At 29.0% G+C, this 21,474-nt stretch overlaps 1 long non-coding RNA gene across 1 annotated transcript in view; it reads left to right on the top strand.

Annotated features, from left to right (window-relative positions):
- The first annotated feature begins 837 nt into the window (after positions 1-837).
- LOC147816912 (uncharacterized) overlaps positions 838-21,474 on the top strand; it is a 49,842-nt gene continuing 29,205 nt past the window's right edge. The window contains exon 1 of the long non-coding RNA XR_015429498.1: positions 838-1,145. This is a non-coding gene — a long non-coding RNA (uncharacterized LOC147816912). The remainder of the gene's footprint in view (positions 1,146-21,474) is intronic.

The following is a 21,474-nucleotide window of genomic DNA, read 5'->3' on the forward strand; positions in this document are numbered from 1 at the left end:
AGAACTTCTGGAATAAGCATTAGGAGAAATTTCTAACACGCTTTTAGTTACACGGAGAAGAAAACCACGGAAACATCCCACGGTTATCCCGATGGCAAGGGGACTCTAACCTATGATTCATCTACCACTGAGAATATTTTTCGTCAGCACTGTGATCGGTACGAGTCGGATGCAGAATTCGTTTCAGTCACCACTGATATTCGAACCCGGTTCACCTCATTGGGAGGTGAGGGCTATATCCCCTGAGCCACCACTACTCTTTATTGATGTATTGTATATCTTAAGTCTTTCAAATGGAAATCTTATTTAAATAAGTTCTCTCGGGTTCATACTCAAGTTTAGCCGATATAACGCCCTGTAACCGATATAACTCTGTCTAGCCGATATAACCCCCTCTAAAATATCAAAATTTATAAAAAAAAATTTAAAAAAAATCGACTAACGAGAACAAGTTTTTGTAATTTTGATGAAGCTGGGAGTAAATTAAAAGAACTAGGACTAAAAAAACGTCAAAAGAAATTTGAACAGATTATATTTCATTCAATAAGAAGGTTTTAAAACTTAGAAATAAAGAACAGTATTATGAAAAATCATGACCTATCATCTGTTAATCTTTCTATCTAGTTCTGATTTATGTCAGTATTTTTTCAAATGATAAAGCATTTCACAACTAATTTTAATATATATTTCAAGAATTTGTAGATGTAAAAATTCTATGTAACATCTAGTTCAAACTTTTTGAATTGGCGAATTTTGAATTGGCGAATTTTCTCCGAAAACTTCGATATGACTATAATTTGACAGAAATGATTTTAGATTACAGCAACCCTAGAAGAACAAATTAATATTCTCTCTCGTTAAGCAAAGGGAGAGACGCAAGTAGTAGAGGTAATTTTTGAAAGCTTCGATAGTTTTTAGTTTAAAGATATTAAATCTCAGTTATTTCACGTGATAATTAAGTGATTTCTCACTATAATCGGGATAATTTCATAAAAATATGATAATGATCAACAATTTCATACGTGTTTTAAATCTCAGAAATAATTTAGGTTTTTTTTGAAAAAATTCTATTGGCTGGTATTGTTTTGCGTTTTTAAAAAAATTGATAGTGTACTAAGTAAGTTTCACAGCTGGTGAAGTACCAAGTAAGTCTGTTACAATTATCATACATTTTTATAATTGTTTATATATCTAATCATTTTATTTTATAACTGTTTAAGTTAATAATCGTAAATGTTTATATCAATAGTTTTGATTGTAAGCAATTCAATTGTTTTTTTAAAATTGCATAAAGTTAATTTATTAATTTAAAAACAACTTTTACAAATAATTATAATTTCTAATGTTAATCAGACTCGTAAAAGTGTTCTCAGTTTCCAGAGACCGATAAATTAGATCGAATAATTTTTTTTTCGAATAATTTTCTTACAGTATAACTCATTTAAATTAGAAAAAATCATCACATTTTGACCCGCATTGCAAAATGTTTTTTTTAATTAGCATTTGCTAATTTTAAATGCTGTGTTTTTAAAACACCGTTTTGTAAACTCGGCGATTTAATAAAGTTTCATTTCATTTGTTTAAATTCCATAGCATTTTTATACTCAACATTGTTCTGGCACATGAAATGTTCTAAATCACATTTATAATTGTACACTCTAAATTTAAAGGTACTTTGCATTCAATGTCACAATTTCGTTAAAAATAGTTTATAATAATGACAAAATTTTGACTACCGTGGCTTAATTTAAAAGTTAAATTTTTTTTTAATATTTATTAACTCATTCACCGATTTGACTTATCACAAAAATACTATTTAATACCTTAAACAACCTATAAGCAAATGCACTGCTATTTATTGGTTACTCATTGTTCATAGACCTATTCACTGATCCAGTGATTGGTTTTTTTTTTCATTCCTCACATTTACTTTATTCACTCGCTATACTGTATCCAAAGTTGTTTATAATAGCAGTTTTCATGAAGAAAGCCTATAAAAAATATTTATGAAATAATCTATCTTGAGAGTAGCCGTTTAAAAATAAACTAAGAATGACTTATTTAATTTTAGTAACAATGTATTATTTTTTTATTATATTTCATAATAATTAAAAACTATTTTGAAGAGTTAAGTATACAACTTTTACATCATTTTTAAGAATATAATTTTACATGGCAAAATACAAAAATTTTAGCGATGTCGAGTAGATCCTGAAAAACTAATTTTTTAAAAAAAGTCGTATTTTTAAAATTAGTTTTCCCAGGAACTATTCGACCGATTTTGTTCAACTTTTTTAATTTTATCCATCGCATCACATGTTTATTTGGAGAAAGTATGTTATTTGTGTCTGGTTTCGTAACAAAGAATATCGTCTGCGCGAATCAATTTGCATATTTAATAATAATATCAGAAATCATAAGTGACTAATATTACGCGGAAATTCGATTATTGGATCAAAAGTTATTCAGGATGTTCACTTTTTTTGCCCTCCGTACATTCTTTTCATATCATTTTTCAATTTTATTTAGCTAAACAATGTGTACAGTTAACTGCTCATACAGTCCCGCTCCATATTATTCGACGTACTGTAAAATTCTATGTAAAATCTTAACTATCAGATGATACTATACTACAGCTTTGTTTTTATATGATTGAAACCGGTTTGCACTTATTTCCGCTCCTGTATCAATGGTTTAACATTGTAATGCAATGCGTTGAAAATAAATACAAATAGGAAGTATAAATAAAATCTCCTGAATAAAAACCCATAACATATATGTTTAAATATTAAAGTATTGCCTATAAACTCCTACAAAACATGCAGTTATTAAAACACTACAGTGAATCTAATATTTTGGTCAAATTATTATAATATTCTAATATAATACCTGATGTAATAAATATTCTATATTTATATAATATATCGTCCTATTTATCCGATGGCTCAGGGATTACAGCGTTCGCCTTCCAATGAGGCGAACTGGGTTCGAATCCCAGTGATGGTTAGTAGATACGAATTCCGTATTCGGCTTGCACCAACCACAGTGCTAACGTGAAATATCCTCAGTGGTTAGGCGGATCATGAGTTAGTCAGGCTAACCATGGGAGGTCCTCGTGGTGATCCCCTCCATGTAACGCAAATGCGGGTTAGTTTCATCAAAAGTCCTCCACGAAGGCAAATGTTTCCTAATACTTGATCCAGGAGTTCCCTTGTCTTCTGGATTGGATGCAAAATTACAAAGCTACGGAGTTGAGTATTAATATACACAAAAATTGAGTCGGATGATACAATAATATCTAACATTAGAAATTTTCCTTTGAAAATATTTAATCTATCTCGCAAGACTTTTTGTTTTGTAACCATTCTGATTTGAAATCTGTTGGGGAAAAAACTAAATTTAATATAACTATGTTAAGAAAGGAGAAAAGCAACTAACAACTACAAATGCGATCTACGCTTAGCTACATTTGACAAACAAAAAAGAATTTTTTTTTTTTTTTTTTTTTTTAACACTTGGAAAAAAAAAGTTGTGCGTACAACTTGTAAGTTCATTTAAAAAAGTAGCGAGTGTTGTTAGATAGGTTTCTTCATAAATTTTTTTAAAACATAAGTCTAAAATGTTACATTTTATGCACATAAAACACTCGTCTGTTTTTAAAAGTTGTAATCAATTTCATAGAACGAAAAAAAATAAGTTAAACATTTAATAAACTCCATTTTTATTTTAAAATAACTTTAGCAAAACACGCGCTGAGTGAAAGCTCTTAACAACAGTTTGTAAATTTTGTAAAAGTTGAAATGTTATTTTAAAAGAAAATTTTGTTTTAGAGGTGTAAGATATCTTCCCTTTCAAGCTAGATTTTGCGAGATGTATTAAAGTTCGAATTTCAAAATGAACATTTTAATCTTCTTTGCAACTACGATTGTAAACAAGGTAGTAGTTAGGGGGGAAGGAGGTGGTCTCATTTTCTAATTAGTGACGGCTATATTGCGTCACAAACTCTCAGCGAATCGAAAACTTACAAAGAACTTAATTTGCATTTTCTCTCTTAAATCTTTTGGATGTCCCGTGTTCTGAAAATGTTTTCAGTTTCTGCAAAAATAATCTATAGGAGTAAAGATCCGTAGTTTTGTAGCAATAGTTTAGCAGTTTATTCGTAGTTAGTTAGTAATCTTTTTTTTTTTCTCATTTGTAACGTTTTTATCTTATTTACTGGCTTTGATAATGATTTTTCAATTAAAGATTTATTTTATTTGGGTTTTTAATTACGTGTGTAATAAGGCGTATACCTGAATATTTACTTAAGTTTAATAAGGATATGTTTTGGAATTCTATATTTTATTTTACAGCCGTCGTTCGACGTCAATTTTGAGTTTACAACTTAAAGTAGACTGTAAAACTAATAAGAAAATAGAACGAATTTTTTTCTTCAAAAAAATGCAAACAATTACAAGTTCTATTTACATGAAAATTTAATTCATTATTACTTTGCAAATATCATAAAATGTGATTTGATTCAACAAAAAAATAATAATAATTTAACGATGTTATAAAAATTATCTTTGTGTTAATGTTTCTCAAGTTAGAAGTTATCGATTTTGTTATATAATTACCCTAAAAATGCAATTATTACTCGGCAAATATTAAAGTGTAATTTGATTTAACCCAAGGGTAATTTAATGACGTTACATGCAGAATACAAAACTGTAGTTTTATTAATTAGTTAGATTTAAAAACAATTGAACTTTTTAATCCATAAAACCTTTTTCGGATGTAATTTACTTTTGTAAACTTCGAAATATTTGAGGAAGGTATATTTTAAATTATTTATATAAAAGCGTTAATGCAAAATTCAATTATTTTAACATCATTTAAGAATCATTATAATAATCTTTATTATCGAATATTTATAATCGAATCTTTATAATAATCTTGATTATAAAATCTTTATAATTTTCTTTAAAGTAAAATAAACATATGAACTGAAGAATTTTCGAGATTAAGTTGAATTGGCGAGTTTTACAGTCAAAGGGAAAGTCGAGTGGAAACCCTACAATTCGAAGAGATGAAGAAACATTTGTTTTATTTTTCATATAAAATATTTAGTTGAACATCAACTAATCGTTCCTCGTAAAAAAAAATTCATAGTCACATTTGAAAACTGAAATCGGCGTTTGTGAGTGTTAAAAGTTTTTTGTTATTTTTCTTTCCGATAAACAAATATTTTTTGATTAACGTCAGTTTTCATTTCATTACCGTTCACTATTTTCCTTTAATTCATTTGGTTAATTCATCAAAAAGTCGGCTGATGTATCATTTTGTTTCATTGCTGAAAAATCAGCCAGGTGCAGTCTTTTGCTCACCCGTACAAAATTACAATGAAACCGGAGGGGGCCAGTATAGCTTGGTTAGTAGGGCAATGCGCCCATATCCCAGAGGTCGTGGGTTCAATCCCCGCCGACCGAAGGCTCCCCGTGTAGTAAATGATGACTGATGCACGTCAGATCTGCCGGGTACACAAAGTCCTCAAAGTACTCATAACAAATCAATACGCCAGGGGGGTACTGATCCAGGAGTTACCTTGTGTTCTGGATTGGGTTCAAAATTACAAGGCTACGGAGTTGAACAATAGTAGTCTTAAACCCGAAAATTGGGTCGGCTGTGCAACGACGATTATAAAATAAAATAAATTTAAAAAAAAATGAAACGGGTATGAACCGTGGTGGCTCATGGGATAGAGCGTTTGTCTTTCAACGAGGTGAATCGGGTTCGAATCTCTGCCGATACAAAATCCGCACGCAGCTCGCACCGGCCGCATCGCTGACGTAAAATATCATCAGTGGTAGACGGATCCATGGTTAGAGTTCCCTTGCTATCAGGCTAACCATGGGTGGTTTTTGTGTTTCCTTTCCATGTAACGCAATAATGGTTTGTCCCATCAAAAAGTTCGCCATGAAAGCGATTTTCTCCCAATACTTGAACTCCTTATCTTCTGAATTGGGTTCAAAATTACAAGTCTATGAAATTGAACATTGTCAGTCGAAAACTCAAAATTGGGTTGGGCTGTTCAAACGACGGTTCGCATATGAAGCGGGAATCTGGAATGACAAAAATAGTAAATAAAACCTCCAAAATTTAAATCCCCTTCCCCCCCAAGAAAAAGCATAACTATAAAATTGAAAAAAGGAAACAAAAAAAAAGTTGCAATGATGAAAGGATAAAAATAGCTACAAAAAAAATAGAAATTGAAAAACGCAAATCAAATGCAGAAGATAAAAAAAAGAAGAAATGAACTATGGAAGAACTGAGATAAAACTGAGAGCAGCAGTTGCAGAACTTCTAACCTTAATATTTTTTATGTTTAATTAAAAGGCTCAATTTTCCAGCATAAATTATATTTCATTTTGATAGAGAAGCTTAAAATTGATTATGAGAAAAACAATTCTAAAGTCACACCTATTATATATTCCTTTTCCTTTTTTTTTACTATTTTTCCTTAAAGGATGCTATAATAACATATATAATATATTTTTTTTTAATAATAATATCATATAATTTTAATGTCACTTCATAAACTAAGAAAAATATTTTTTTATAACAATTTAGAAACAAAATCGTAATTAAGGTTCTTTTAACTCAAAGAAAAATAAATAAATAAAAAAATAGTGGAAAGAAAAAAGTGGTTACCAATAAATCTAGTGGTCAGTGGTCATCCGATAAATTTGTCAGTTTCGCCTTTTGTCGGTAGATTTTGTCTTTTCCCCGATTATAGTAAATTAACGTTTTTCTTATCCGGGATTTTTCGGGCTATATTAATTGGGCTACTTTTCAAAAATCATGAAATATGTTTTTTAATTTTTTAAAAATTTAATAGCTTTTTGAGTTAGCTAAGTATTTGCTGAAATAGCTAATTGTTTTTTAAAACTACGGTTCTTTTAAAATTTATTGAAAAATAATTTGCTTTTAAAATCAATTTTTACTGAATATTTTCTATAAAACAATTTGGATTAATCTGGACCTGCTGTAATAGTTTCAAATTTTTCGCCAGTAAAATCGTCAAATATCAAAAGTATTCGCCAATTTTCCAAAGTCTTCGCCGAATGCAAATCTTAACAATTTGTTTATAATGATTTTTTTTTATCGGGGAGAATTATTTTACGGTAGTATATTTCTGGCTTATATTATTCGCACCCAACTTTCGCCATATAACAATTTTATTCGCCAAATTTACGATTTTATCGCATTTAGCGCGGCCCTGATTAATGTAATATGATGTATCTAGTTTACATACTTTACAAAGAACCAGAAATAAATAATTTCTTAATATTAATAAATAAGACATTCATTTCAATTACAAAATTGCAGTTTTTGGGTCACTTGTTTATTACAGAAATAAACATTATTTATCTAAGATCTATTTATCGTTAGTATCATATTTGCTATCTTTCATCTTTAAATTTTATTAAAAAATTTTGGAATTGGCATATGGATAGAACAATATTGTGGCAAAAAATATTTATAGTGCTGACGTTTAATATCCTCAGTTGCAGACGAATCATGGGTTGAAGTCCCCTTTCAGTCAGGTTAATCGTGGTTTTCCTCCTCATGCAACGCAAATGCGGGTTAGTTCCATCAGAAAGGCCTCCACAAAGGCAAAATTTTACACAATACTTGATAAAGTAGCTCCCTTGTCTTCTGGATTGGGTTCAAAAATACAAGGCTACAGAGTAAAACCAAAATTTGGGTCTGTTCAACGACGGCGATAAAATAAAATAACTTGAGGCGTGATGACTCAGGGGATCGCCTTCCAACAGAGTTCGAATTCCAGCGATAACTGTCCGATATGAATCCTCCTCACCGATCACAGTGCGGACGTAAGAATATCCTGAGTAATACACGGATCATGGATTAGAGTTCACTTGCCGTAAGGCTAACCGTGGGAGTTTCTCGTGGTTTTTCCTGCATGTAACGCAAATGCGTATTAGTTCCGTTAAAAATGTCCTCCGCGAAGGTAAATTTCTTCCATTACAAAGTAAAAAGTGGTCAAAATCAAGTAAAGAGTGGTCAAATCAGAACTGCCAAAAAGTGAGTTCTTTCTAAATCTAGCAACCATGTCACCTTTTTAAACAATACATCTCGAAGTAACTAAAGCAAATGTTCACTTCAAACACACCAGAATTGTGTAATTCATTATCTTATGAAATATTGCTGATTTATGCTCAGAAATTATACAATTTATTTCTTTTTATCAAAAACAAAATTATTTGTTTGAAAATATCGCCCCGCAGAATGAGTTGTAGTAAGAAGCTGTGTGCTTTCTAACCGGAAGTAGAGCAGGTTAAGAGGTCGAGAAAGTTTGTTGCCTACATTTATATGGAAAACATCATCCATTTACGTTAGTTTCGTAGAAGAAATTTTTAAATAAAACGAACTTGCTCCTTATTAAATAAATAATCCCAATCCTGAAACGGTAACACTATTACGGTAACGGCACTAACAATCCTGAAACGGTACTTGCTTAAAAACTTCATTCGGAAAAATATACAAATCGGAAGTTACAGTCACGTGTTCGGAGCGCTCAGAAACTGGCTCCCATTTTCAAGACTTGTTAGACAAGAATGAGAAGAAACAAAAGTGATTTCAAAAATAAAACATAAAAATGCCAACGAAAAGTAAAAAAAAAAAAAATAAATAGGAAAAACAAAACTAAAAAACCACGGTAGAAAAGAGAGGAAAATTAGGGGAACGGGACGCGACTTTACACATTGTCGACTCCCGGGCACCTCCACTCGCTGCGGTTTTATTTGTCAACTGTTTCACCGCCTTATCTAGTAACCCTCACTCAGAGGCAACCCTACGCTCACCTCAATACAGCACTCGCAAAAGTCATAAATGAATCTTCGCGCTAATGGATATTTTTAAAAGTTGCTTGTTGAATTAAGTTAAAATTTTATCCTCGTTTAAGACTAGAAAAATTCAAATAACGAGAACAAAATACTTCGTCCTTCTTTAAAGAAAGAGGAAGAAAAATTTACATACATACAATTATTTCAGTTAATTACATACATATTTCGATTAAAAAAAATTTCAAATAGAAACTATTCTTGTAAATTAAATAAAAATCTGGAGTAATAAAATAGTCAATTATTCAGAATAATCAATTTCTTTTGAATATCTTAATTAATAAACAAAGTTTAAAAAAATAATTCCCTATATAAATCATCACATTATTAAGTGTACATATTTTTAAAGATAAAAGTATTAAAAAAAAATTTACTCAGTTTGAAAAATAATTATTTTCATTTCCTTCATTTTTACCAGGTTTTATCAATTATTTCTATTTTGGAAAAAATATGTATTCTTCAAAATGCTTAACAATATCTTAAAAAAATTGCATATATTTTATACTGAACAACTTTTGATTGACAGTATTTTCTTCATAAGAGAGTCTTTAAAAAAATTTGAAAATATTTTCATTAAATTTGTTCAAATATTTTCTGTGAAATGCGTGCTATTAGGAAAACAAGGAGCAAAAATATTTTTAGTGAAGCCATGACATAAAGAAACAAATCTATGACATATTCACTACTATTTTCGTATAGTTAATTTATTTTTTATAACATCAAATCATATTTATTGAAACTTAAAGTTGTGGCTGCTTAACTTTCTTTAATGTTTCTTAAATCCGTCATGGAAAATTCCGATATTTTCCATTTTTCTTGCTTCTATCACTATTATTTGTATATATCTGAAATTACTCACCTTCGTTTTAATTGTTTCCTAATTAATTTTATCATATATTTTGCTATATATATTTATCCTTTCATTCTATGCTTCATTAATTTCATAACATATCCATCTTGTAACTTTTTATTCATAATTTTATAACAACTTCAGCTTATTAGATTCTATAACTCAACAATTGGTCTATATATTTTAAAAATTTTTTTATTCAATTTTTGGGCTTCTAAATAAGATATGGAAAAAATACTATGAAAATTATTACATTTATTATCAATCTAAAATTCGGCCTTTTTTTCTTCCTAAGTGCGAAAACACATTTACTAACTTAAGGTAACGTAATTTAACACGATTCATCTATTTTAATAAGAAAGATTCAGAGAAAAGCAGGATCAGAAAAAGTGAGATGTGTATTTTAATTTATATTCTACTTCAAAAATGAGACAAAAGAGACACAGAAAACTTTTCTGTTATTATTTAATAGTCTTCATTAGTCTTTAAAATTCCAAAAGAATTTTTCAGTTGCTGGAATCATATAATAGTCTCATTTGTAACAACTTGTTTTAATTTTTTTTTACACAATAGCTTTCATTGTATGCAATTTGCTTTAAAAGTTCAAATATTTATTCTTGGATTGTCATGCAGTCTGTGTGTCTGAAAACTGTATGACCTATTTTATTTTATTTGTTCCTTGCAGAATGGTAATAATTGTTTCTTATTTGATACTAAAAATCTTACTTTTGCTGAGATAACTGATCGCAGGAGTTTTGTTTTATTATCATAACATCGATTAATTTTTTTTAGAAAAGTGTAAGTCCTCAGCCTTTCAACCCAATTGCTTTAAAACTACTTTCTTTATTTAAAGAAAATTATTAAATTTAAAATTTGTTAAGATTCTCTTATTTGACTCAATATCTTGTCTTTAATGAATCAGAAATAAATAAACAGATTGCCCTTATATTGTTATACAGTTATGATATGAGAATGTCAAAGTTGATGCTTACTGTTTACATTATATTTTTATTTTACAAATCATAAAAAGTTTTCTTTAATCAAAATTGTGTTCACCTCATAAATATACTTTAACTGCTACAAATTTTTCAGTCTTTGCTACCAAAGCTGTGGAGTAAGCTAATACGTATGAAGGAATTTATCGTTTGGGACATAACATTTACAAAAAAGTGTCAAATCTAAGTACAATTGTTTGGACGCAAATATTGTGGCACTGCAAATGGGAATCATTACATCAAATTTAATCATAGATATTAATGTCAGAAAAGTAAAAAAGAATAAATTCATGTATAAAGCTGACAGCAACAATCTCCTCATCATTACACGTATATAAAAAGAAAATGCTTAAAACTCATAAATTGTGTAATTACTTAAATTAAAGGTTCTAAAAACTAAACAATAAGGTACAAAACCATGCTGCATTATAGAATATTGTGTCCACATACTTGGTAAAGACACCATAAATTATTTGCAATAATTTTATAAAAATAATTAAAAAACTATACCCTACTCATATATCCTACACCCACAACAAAACTTTATCCTAAAAAGGAAATAAAAAAGTAAGAAATAAATATGTGTTTCAGGAAGTCCGAATAAGAGAGAATGATAATACACAAAAATTTTTAAAGCAGCTAAATTTATTCACACCTCATGTTCACTCATGCGTTTTTTAAATCGTATGTCGCAAGTGAAACATGCGCGAATTAATATTCGAAGATTTTCGCGAGAAAATTTGAAACCCGACTTGGCGAATGTAAGATTGGCGAATTTCAAAATACGGTGCCAAAGAAGTGCCCGGGAGTCGACAATGTGTAAAGTCGCGAACGGGACAAGGCTTCCACGGCCTTGAAAATTAAGGGCCCTTAAAAGTACTTAATTTCCAGTATCACTAATTGTTTGGAACAATTTTTTTATCATAGGAAAATATCCACAATTAAAAAGTTCGTCTTTCGCCTAGAATGAGTCCCTGCTTCGACGGTAGAACATTTTGAATGCGTGTGAGTGTAGGGGTTACAAGAAAGAAAACACGCCCTTATTGTTTTTTTAATTTTATTATTAAATTTTTTCATTAAATTTTTTCATTAAAATATTCTTTCTTTCTGGATCATTCTGAAAGAAAACAATTTAGAGATGGGATCATGATACTGCAGGTGGGTAGAAGGCTTGATTTATTTTGTGCAATACCGTTGTCTGCTTGGCGCCGGAATAATGACTAATAGCACCTATCAGTCAAGCAAAAACTTTTATTTCTTAAAAACTTTTATTCTATTTATTTTCTTTCTTATTTGTTATTCTTAAAAATTTCGTCCCAAACTTATGTCTTTTGTGTACCCTTTCTAAGTTTTTCGTAACGCTGTGTACCATTAATAAAAAAGTGAATGTATATTTTACTATAAACAAATGGCACATAAGTTAAAAATCACAACTGGCTGTTGACACTACTAATTTTTAACTGTTAACTCTGCAAAAAATATGCAATAGAAAAATACGTAATCGTAAAATTTCATGACTAGCTTTTTTTTAAAATAAACGTTTTGAAATGTTTGTTTGTTGCAAGATATTCGCGTACCCCCGCTAAACTGCTACCGTACCCATGGGGGTGCGCGTATCACACTTTGGGAAACACTGTCTTAAAGGATTGTTTGTTTCGCCGTGGTGTCTTTTAGCAGGTGTTTCATGAGCAATATGGAAAATAAAGTGATGGTTTTAAGTCCTCCTAAAAACGGCAGAAGAAATCTTGCATTAGTAAAGCCGAGAAGGAAATAATATTGAGCATTTATAAAACAGAAGTGCATTCAAAACCAGATGTTCCAATCATTGATGTGGCTGATCATGCGGCTTCTATATCGGGAGTAAACACAGCTTCTGTTTTCAGAATTATTAAAGACTATAAAAGGGATGGTATACTACAGGGGTGGCGATGCTCCTTGATAGTCAAACCATTTTTCAAAATTTGAAATTTTTCGCGAGCCGCAATTAAATACGTATTTAAAAGGTATGCAAAAAAGGTATTGATTTTTTTTTACATAAATTATTTATTAAAAACATATAAAAAAAGTAAAAGTAAAAAATATGTGTATTGAATTTAAATATTAAAAGTTAAACACATTTATTTTACTTCTCTTGATAATTCTTTAAAATTTTGTGAATAATTGGTGGCGGCACTTCCCAGTAATTCTTTGAGATGCTGGTTAGCTAATACTGATCGGTGTTTGGATTTTACGAATTTTAAAGTGGAATACAATGATTCACATAAGTACGTTGTTCCGAATATTGAAATAATTTGACAGGCAGCCTTTTTCAATTCAGGATACTTCGATTCTGGTACAAATTTCCAAAATTCAGTAATCGACGTCGACTTATATTTTCATTGTAGAGCTTGATCTTCTTGCATCTCTATTAATTCTAATTCTCCAGATGCTCTTTATGTCATAATATATTAGAAATGGAAAACTCAAATTGAACTGAACAACGTTGCATTCAGTCTTTCATATTTGTTCTCAGTAATTTAAAATACATTTAGAAACACTTTCGGAATGATAATAATTTTTTATAAATATAATAGCACAAAAATGAAAAAGGAACTCTGTACTCTGGTACATTTATCAAGAGCCACAAATAATCCTTCAAAGAGCCGCATTTGGCTCGTCAGCCGCATGTTAGCCACCCCTGGTATATTACATTCACTGAAGAGGACTAAATCTCGTAAAACTTTTTTGGATGACATTGACGATTTCGACAGAAATGCTGCAAGAAGAAAAGTTCATGATTCTTTCCGCCGTAACGGAATTCCGACAATAAACAAAGCTCTCAAAACTGTGAACGATGATTCTGATTTACTAAACTGTAAAAGAACGACATTTTATTCCCTGTTAAAAAAATTAGGCTTCAAACATCAAAAACCTACCTAGTTTCATTTTTACTTTTTAATGATTCGTTATTATCCATGATTAATTATGATTAATCCAATGTTAATACAGTTATTCTTAAAATTTTGTTCTTTTCTGCGTAGATTAATCTAATTATTTTTGCTTTAGGTACAGATGTTAATTAATTACAAAAATTCAAATGCTACTTAAAATTAAATAATTTTGATTACTTCATTCTATTTTCAAAAACCTATTGAATTCGAGGGTTACAAACTGCTTTTTTTTTATAGGTTAAGTGGGTATATTTTTTTTAACTAAAGATTTTGTGAGACATGTAAAAAAGTTCCAAGTTTCTTTTAGCGTAATTATTTTTGTAATACTTCCCTTAGAACTATATATATATATATATATATATATATATATATATGAAATAACGGTGGAACCACACCGTTATTTTTTAGTTATTTACAGTCAAAGCAGCATGTTTAACGAGTCCATATTGTGCATAATCTCTTTTATTTCGTAGCGATGGTGAAAGCATACATCTTAGCCCCCTCCAAGCTGGAGATGGGGGGAGACCCATGTCCCGTCTAAGCTGACGGATTTTATTTAAGCATGATAAACAACAAAAAGCATACGCAAAAACATTGCTCCTGCGTTATATAGGATGATTAAAAGTTGTGAAGAGGCCAGTCACTATTGCCTTTTTCTGTATTCTTACGCCTCATCAATTTATTTATTACTCATAGCAAATCGTTTAATATTCTTTCCTTATATGGAAGTGAAAGATCTTAAAATAACTTCTCTTTTGAAGTATAAATCTAATTATTATTCATTGGCATGTTTTTAGCCTTGAAGTCCCAAAATAGAATTTCTACCCTTATCCTTTACTAAAGATATTTTATGAAAACGAATGAAGTTTTAATGCTTTTATTAATACAAAAGTATTTAATTTTTGTATTATATATATATATATATATATATATATATATATATATATAGCGCGGCATTTTAACAGCGTTTCTGATATATTTTTTCTTCTCCACTTCTTCTTTTAAATACAAATAATTAGATTGTCGGTAAAATAAAAAACTGATTTTCTACGTTGCAAGTTTTGTTTTAAGAATTTAGGAAAATTTTCTATTTCTCTTATGCTTTTTTGATTAATTGTGTTTCTTTTTTATTTTATTTTGATAACGTATTTTAACGCGTGTTCTTTTTCGTCATTTTTTCTAAGAATCCGGCGATGGGAAACACTTAAAAGTGTAATTATCAGCGTTAAATTTTTTTTTTAAAAATCGAGAGCGATTTCTTATTTTATTTCTGTTTGGCTTTCCCATTTTTTTTAAAAAAAAAGGAAGAAAAAAAACTTTTGTTTTTGTTATGATGTGGCAATTTTAACGAGCACTACTCTTAGATATATTTAAATCGATTATCGCGAATTATCGACTTAACGGACATATCGGCAAGCCGATATAATTACATTTTATTTTTGGCGATGCATCAGGAATCTGATTTAACCCACTAACGGGACTCATTTGTTCCAACAAATGTATAAAAATTACTAATGACCCTCACTGACTGAATTAACTGACCCTCATTTGCGTTACATAGAGAGAAAAATCACGAAAATATGCCATGGTTAGCCTGACGGTAATGGGACTCGAACCGATGATCCGTCTACCACTGAGGATATTTTGCAAGCCAGATTGGCGCAAGCCAGATGCGGAATTCGTATCGACCAGTCATCTCTGGGATTCGAACCCGGTCCACCTCATATGGAAATCTGATTTAAATGGCTTCTCTCGTGTTCACGGTCCAGTTTAGTCCATCTTTAGATAATGCCCTCAAACACTTAAATAACAAAATGATTAAAAAGAAAGCTCTTTTAACGAGAAAAAGTTTTTTGTAATTCTGATGAAGCAGGGTATAAATTAAAAAAACTATTAAAGAAAAATTAAAAAAAAAATTAAATAAATTGTAAATGTTATATTTTATGCAATAGTTTTAAAAAATAGAAATAACACGATTTCAAAAATAGTGATCTCTGTTTAAAATCATGCCTTTTAATAAAACGCATTACGTTTTCAACTATACGATTTTAATGCGTAGTAAAATATTTCGTCCTTGTGTCTAGTTCAGATTTATGTTGGTATTTTTTAAAACCGCAAAAAGCATTTCGCCATTTATTTTATTACACTTCTGGATCCTAGATATAAAAACTCTATGTGACATTTAGTTCAAACTTTTTTAATTGGCGAATTTTCAATTGGCGACTTAAGTACGGCGAATTCCAAATAACCGAGAAACAATATAACAACCATAGAAAACTAAATTAGTATTCTCTTTCCTCTACTGAATTTAAAGTAAATATTGATGTTCCTCCATAAAGTAAATATGATTTAAAGTAAATATTGATGAATTCCTTGTTGAAAGCGTGGGTTTGTGTCTTATTTTTGAGATCTATTTATTAAGTAAATTTCCTTTTTTGTTGATACATTTATTATAGAATTTTATGAAAACATTTTTCTATTCTTTTTCTGCATTTATTTTATTTCAATTTATTGTTTTTATCAATAGTTTTGTATTTAAGGACTTTGATAGGTTTTTTGCCATAGAAATGACTTTATGAAGGAATATTTGTTGAATATCAAATCAAGTGTTGAATGTTAACAAAGTTGTAATATTATTTTAGGAAAGATAGTCAATCAAATGAAACGTCGCGATTCGCATTTACGAAACTTAAAATACACTCAGGGCGATTCCTATTAACGAGATTTAAAACTATAACACAATGTAATTTTCATCAAATATTCAAAAATTACACACCATGATTCGTTTTAAAATAACGCTTCATGATATATATATATTCACCTGATTTTTTAAGAAAAATTTTGATTCGAACCTGGGTTATTTTAAAATCAAAGATTATGATTTGTAATTACGCGATTTTAATATCGAACATTTCGTTTTTTAAACTCAAAATTTAAAAACCGCACATCACGATTCATATTCACGCAATTTAACTTAATAATTGACTTTTCATGGATTAAAAATAAATTTTGGCATTTTGCCAACGTATAATTCAAAATATCTTTGTAAAATTTTTGGTCAATATTCATGGATTCAGATAATTAAAATATAATAGTTTAAAAGAGTTTTGGATCCTTTTTTGAAGCTATCATTATTTACCACGTTTATATAAACTTGCCTTCGTGTATGTCTGTCCGGGTGGAATTTTGTAATCCATTTTAAACTAACTTCCCGACTAGCTACAAACTTCAAATTTAGCACACAGTTCAGAATTGGATGACAATGCATGAAAATGAAGAGAAAAAAGACATGCAAAGTAAAATAAAATTAAAATTTAAAAAAAAATTATTTTCGAGATTGTCTTTTGTTGTCGATTCCATTATTTCAAATTATTACGTGTCGGGTGAAAAGATTTTTGTTGTCGGAGTATTTTTATTGGCTGAAAAATCACGTGGTAGGATCCAGTTTTTCCTCATTCATCTCCAGATTGTTTTGGTTGTCATCAGCATAAAACTTATTCTATTACTTTAGTAGTAGTCTTGTAGTAGTCTTGACTACTCTTGACTAAGAAAAATAATCTAAATAAAAATATATATTTTTAAAAACCACGTTTTTTGTAGTGAAGAATAATAATTAAAAAATAATAATTTTTTAAAAATATAAAATAAAAATTAAAAATTAAAAAAATCATAGTTTAAAATAAAAAAATTCAAAATAAAAAGTAATATTTTTAAAAACCACGTTTTAGTAGTGGAGAATAATAATTAAGAAAAAAATTGAAAAACGAAAAACGTGGGGCGCATGAAATACATAACAGTACATATACACATACATTTACACATTTTCTTACTCATACACATGCACAGCCACATATGCATTCACATACATATGCATATACACAAACATATTCCACATCCACATTCAGATACAATTACAATTACTGATATACATAAACATATTCTCAAGAGCACACATACACACACTAATATAACATTACTGTTATGTATTTCATGCGCCCCACGTTTTTCGTTTTTCAATATTTTTCTTAATTATTCTTCTCCACTACTAAAACGTGGTTTTTAAAAATATTACTTTTTATTTTGAATTTTTTTTTTATTATTACCACTCAAGTATTGTCGGAATCTTTGTCGAAAAATTGAGAATATCATATAGTTTTAAGAATTTTATAATATTGTAATAAAATTACAATATTATGAAATTTACAGTTACAATATTATTATTATTATTATTTTAATTGAAATAATACGACTTAACTACTGTAATTGCTTAAAATATTTTCATGAATTTAATTCATTTATGCTTTAATTATTAAAGTTTCTCAAAATAAGATTTAAAATATATCAATTTCTCATTTATAAAAATTATGATTAGAGTTTACAATTGTCTATTAGCAGAAGACATTCAATGATTATCTATGTCTCCTGCGTAAACGTCTATTTCTTTTAAAATTTCGGGTATTTCTTCGTGAAGCCCCCCCCCCAATCACTCCTCTTAAATATTGATGGTGAATTTTTATATTCACATTTTTCTATTTTTTTTTAAAAAATAGTTTGTGATAAATATCAGTTGAAATCATATTCATTTATTTAAAAGATTGAAATATATTTTTGTTTAATTTGTAAACACTCTTCCGACGTTATTTATTTTAGAAGAGTGTTATGTTGTATTTAGCTCATGTCAATCCTTGACTCTTAAGTTTATTTTGATCCTTTAAAATTCCATTTCTAGTCTTCCTTTGTAATACACATCTGAAAATTATTGAATTGATATATTTAATAAGATTTTTTATTTTATCTATCAAATATAAACCCTGTGTAAATTATTCTGGAAATCACCTTTGAGATAAAAGCTGTAATTTTACTCACACATCGTAAGACAATCAACAGTTTTACTGAGACAAAATGTCATTTTTGTTGCGACCTTTTTTTTATTTGCTCTTTCATCCCTGAATTGTGTATACTTTTCTATGTTCATTTTTGACAAGGATTCTAGAAAGAAAAAGTTAAGGGTGGTTTTTACAAAACACCCTGTATATGAAAGGTTTTCACTCGACATTAAGAGTGATTTAAGGTAAAAACTAACACATATATATTATTAGCCATTTGTAGATAAATGTCTTATTACTGTATTTAATAGAGTTAGTAGAGTCGGATAAATTTCAAAAAATGAAGCTTTCAATTTCCAAAATGTGCCAAACAATGAAAAAAAAGTAAGTTCTTCACTATACATTTCGATAAAATCGGTTTTATAACTATTTCCTATCTATTGCTAATGCTAACAAAATTGAAACCGAAATTCATAAAACTGATAACAATACTTTGCAATTTATAAATTAGTTTTACTTATCAAATAAAAATGCAAAATTCATAAAAATCTCATTTTTTGAATTTTTTGTCTTTACTTTGATTTTTCTATTGCATGACAGTGTCTTCTATAAATTAACTCAGTTTTTCCGTGACATTGAAAATGTGCCGAAGTTTCAGAAAGATATTTGGGAGAAATTAATGTCTGTTAAACAAATCGTCATACTCCGTGAAGCATATGTTACAACTTGATCTTTCAAAAGTTCGAATTTTAGAAACGCTAAATAAAGACAGGGGTCTGTCCAGACATTTTGTGAAAGGTCCGTTTTTCGTGAAATTGTGAAAAAATGACTCGCATTTTTTCAATCAGGGTCCGCTTTTATGAATTTGTGCAAATAGGGTCCGTTATTGCAAAAAAAAAACTTTTTCAAGGAGTTTTTAAATTGTAAAGACATACATGATAATGCTCAACACTGTAAAATTATAATTAAAAAAATTAAATTTTAAAAAATAAACAACAATTGCTGCTTCTAAATTAGAAATGCAACATTTGATATTTAGCCTATACTGCTGAACGCAGAATATTCATTTCGGACGAATAATGGAAGAATCGTCTGACGAAACTTAATTCGTTTACATCCATCTTTCTTGTTTTCTGCCCTGGAAAGGGTTTATTCGATTGACAAAATAATAATGAAGATAAACAAGTTTGTGAAGGGTCCGATTAAAAGAATAATCTTTTTGTGAAGGGTCCGTTTTTAAGTTAAAATATTTTGTGAAGGGTCCGTTTTTATGGAAAGATATTTTGTGAAGGGTCCGTTAACGGACCCAAATTTCTTCTAAACAGACCCCTGAAAGAAAATGCTACATTATGAAAGTTTAAAAGGGTCTCTCTTTAACCTTTCAACCCCCTAGTTATTTGACGTAAAATCGTTGTAAAAACATTTTTTTTAATAAGCAATCGGGGAAAAAAATTTTTTTTCAGGAGTTTTTTAAAATGTAATTAAAAATGCAATTGACATTGAATAGCTGGTGGAATATACCCCGATCGTGATACAATATCTAAAATTAAAAACCTTTCTTTTAAAACAAACTTAACATAAACTATGTATTTAAAGTAAAGAAACAATTCAAATGCGTAACTACAATTGTTAAAAAAATAATAGAATATATATTTTTTTATTTGTAAAATCAATTTCGCATAGAATTTTTAAGTTCTTTAAAAAGTGTAGCGTGTAATGTGAGAAAGGTTTCTAGAAAACATTAGCTTCAATAAATATTACTTTTTTGCATAATATTACTTTTTTTAAGTTTAGCATTTAATAAAGTAATTAAACTCTTATTATTTAAAGAAAATAAAATTTCAACAAAGCGCATGTCGAGTAAAAAGTTGTTAACTACAGTTTGTAAATAATATAGTAGTATAATATAGTTTGTAATATAGTTTGTAAATAATACAGTAGTTGAAATGTAGTTTTAAAAATATTTTTTTTTGTTTCAAGGGTCAAAGATTTCATCCGTTTAAAATAAGACTTGGCGAGATTTATAAAACTCGAATTTTAAAATGAACATTTTAATCCTCTTCCGCAACAGCGATTGTTAACAAGGAGAGAGCAGGGGGGGGGGGAGGCAGGCGACTGCTGGCGTCACTGACTTCCAGCCAATTGAAAACCCGCGAAGAGCTTAATTTGCATCTTTCTTCTTTCTTGCATCTCTTAAGATTTTCCGTATTCCCCCCCCCCAAAAAAAAGAATTTTTTTTTTCTGAAGCTGTGTTAATGTAAGAGTAAAGATACTTAAATCTTGCATTTGAATGTAAGTAATGTTTCATTTTTTATTTTGTAGCACTTTAATGATATTTTGTTTTATCATATTTATTTTTATTTGGTTTTTTTTTAATTACTTAAGTAATTAGGGTATACCTGTTCATTTACTTAGTTTACTAAGGATATTTTCATGGAAAAGTAGTTATCTTAAATTTTAATGCATTAAAAAATCTTATTTTTTTGAACTGCTTAAGTTTTAAACCAGGTTTCATTCCCGCAGAATTACAAATTATCATCTGGAAATATTAAATAGAGGGTGAAATCTTCATTATACACAGCCGAAACGAGCTTTGCTTATTCTTTGTTGAGTGTCTTCTGTAAGTGAAGTTAATTTTGAAATTTTCTGGACAGTTTTAATACGTTATGTTCATAAGAGTTTGCGTATTGTGAACGATTTGCGATGTTGCAACGATGCAATAAAATTATTTGTAAAAGCTTTTTTAAATTTCACATTATTTTTTTAAAATCTAAATCATGCTTCTTTAATGTCCAAATAATTGCTAAAGTTTACATTCACGCTTTTTATGAATACGCAATTTTTTTTTAAATCATTGACATAATTTTACATACACACAATTAACTACTTTCTTAAAAGTGTTTTTTAATATTATTAAAAGGTTTTTAAGAACAAAGTTTTATAAGAAACGAAACTTATTGTTTATAT

Source organism: Parasteatoda tepidariorum, chromosome 1 (genome assembly GCF_982258835.1).
Source record: "Parasteatoda tepidariorum strain Cologne lab strain chromosome 1, Ptep-v5.0, whole genome shotgun sequence".
NCBI lineage: Eukaryota > Metazoa > Arthropoda > Arachnida > Araneae > Theridiidae > Parasteatoda > Parasteatoda tepidariorum.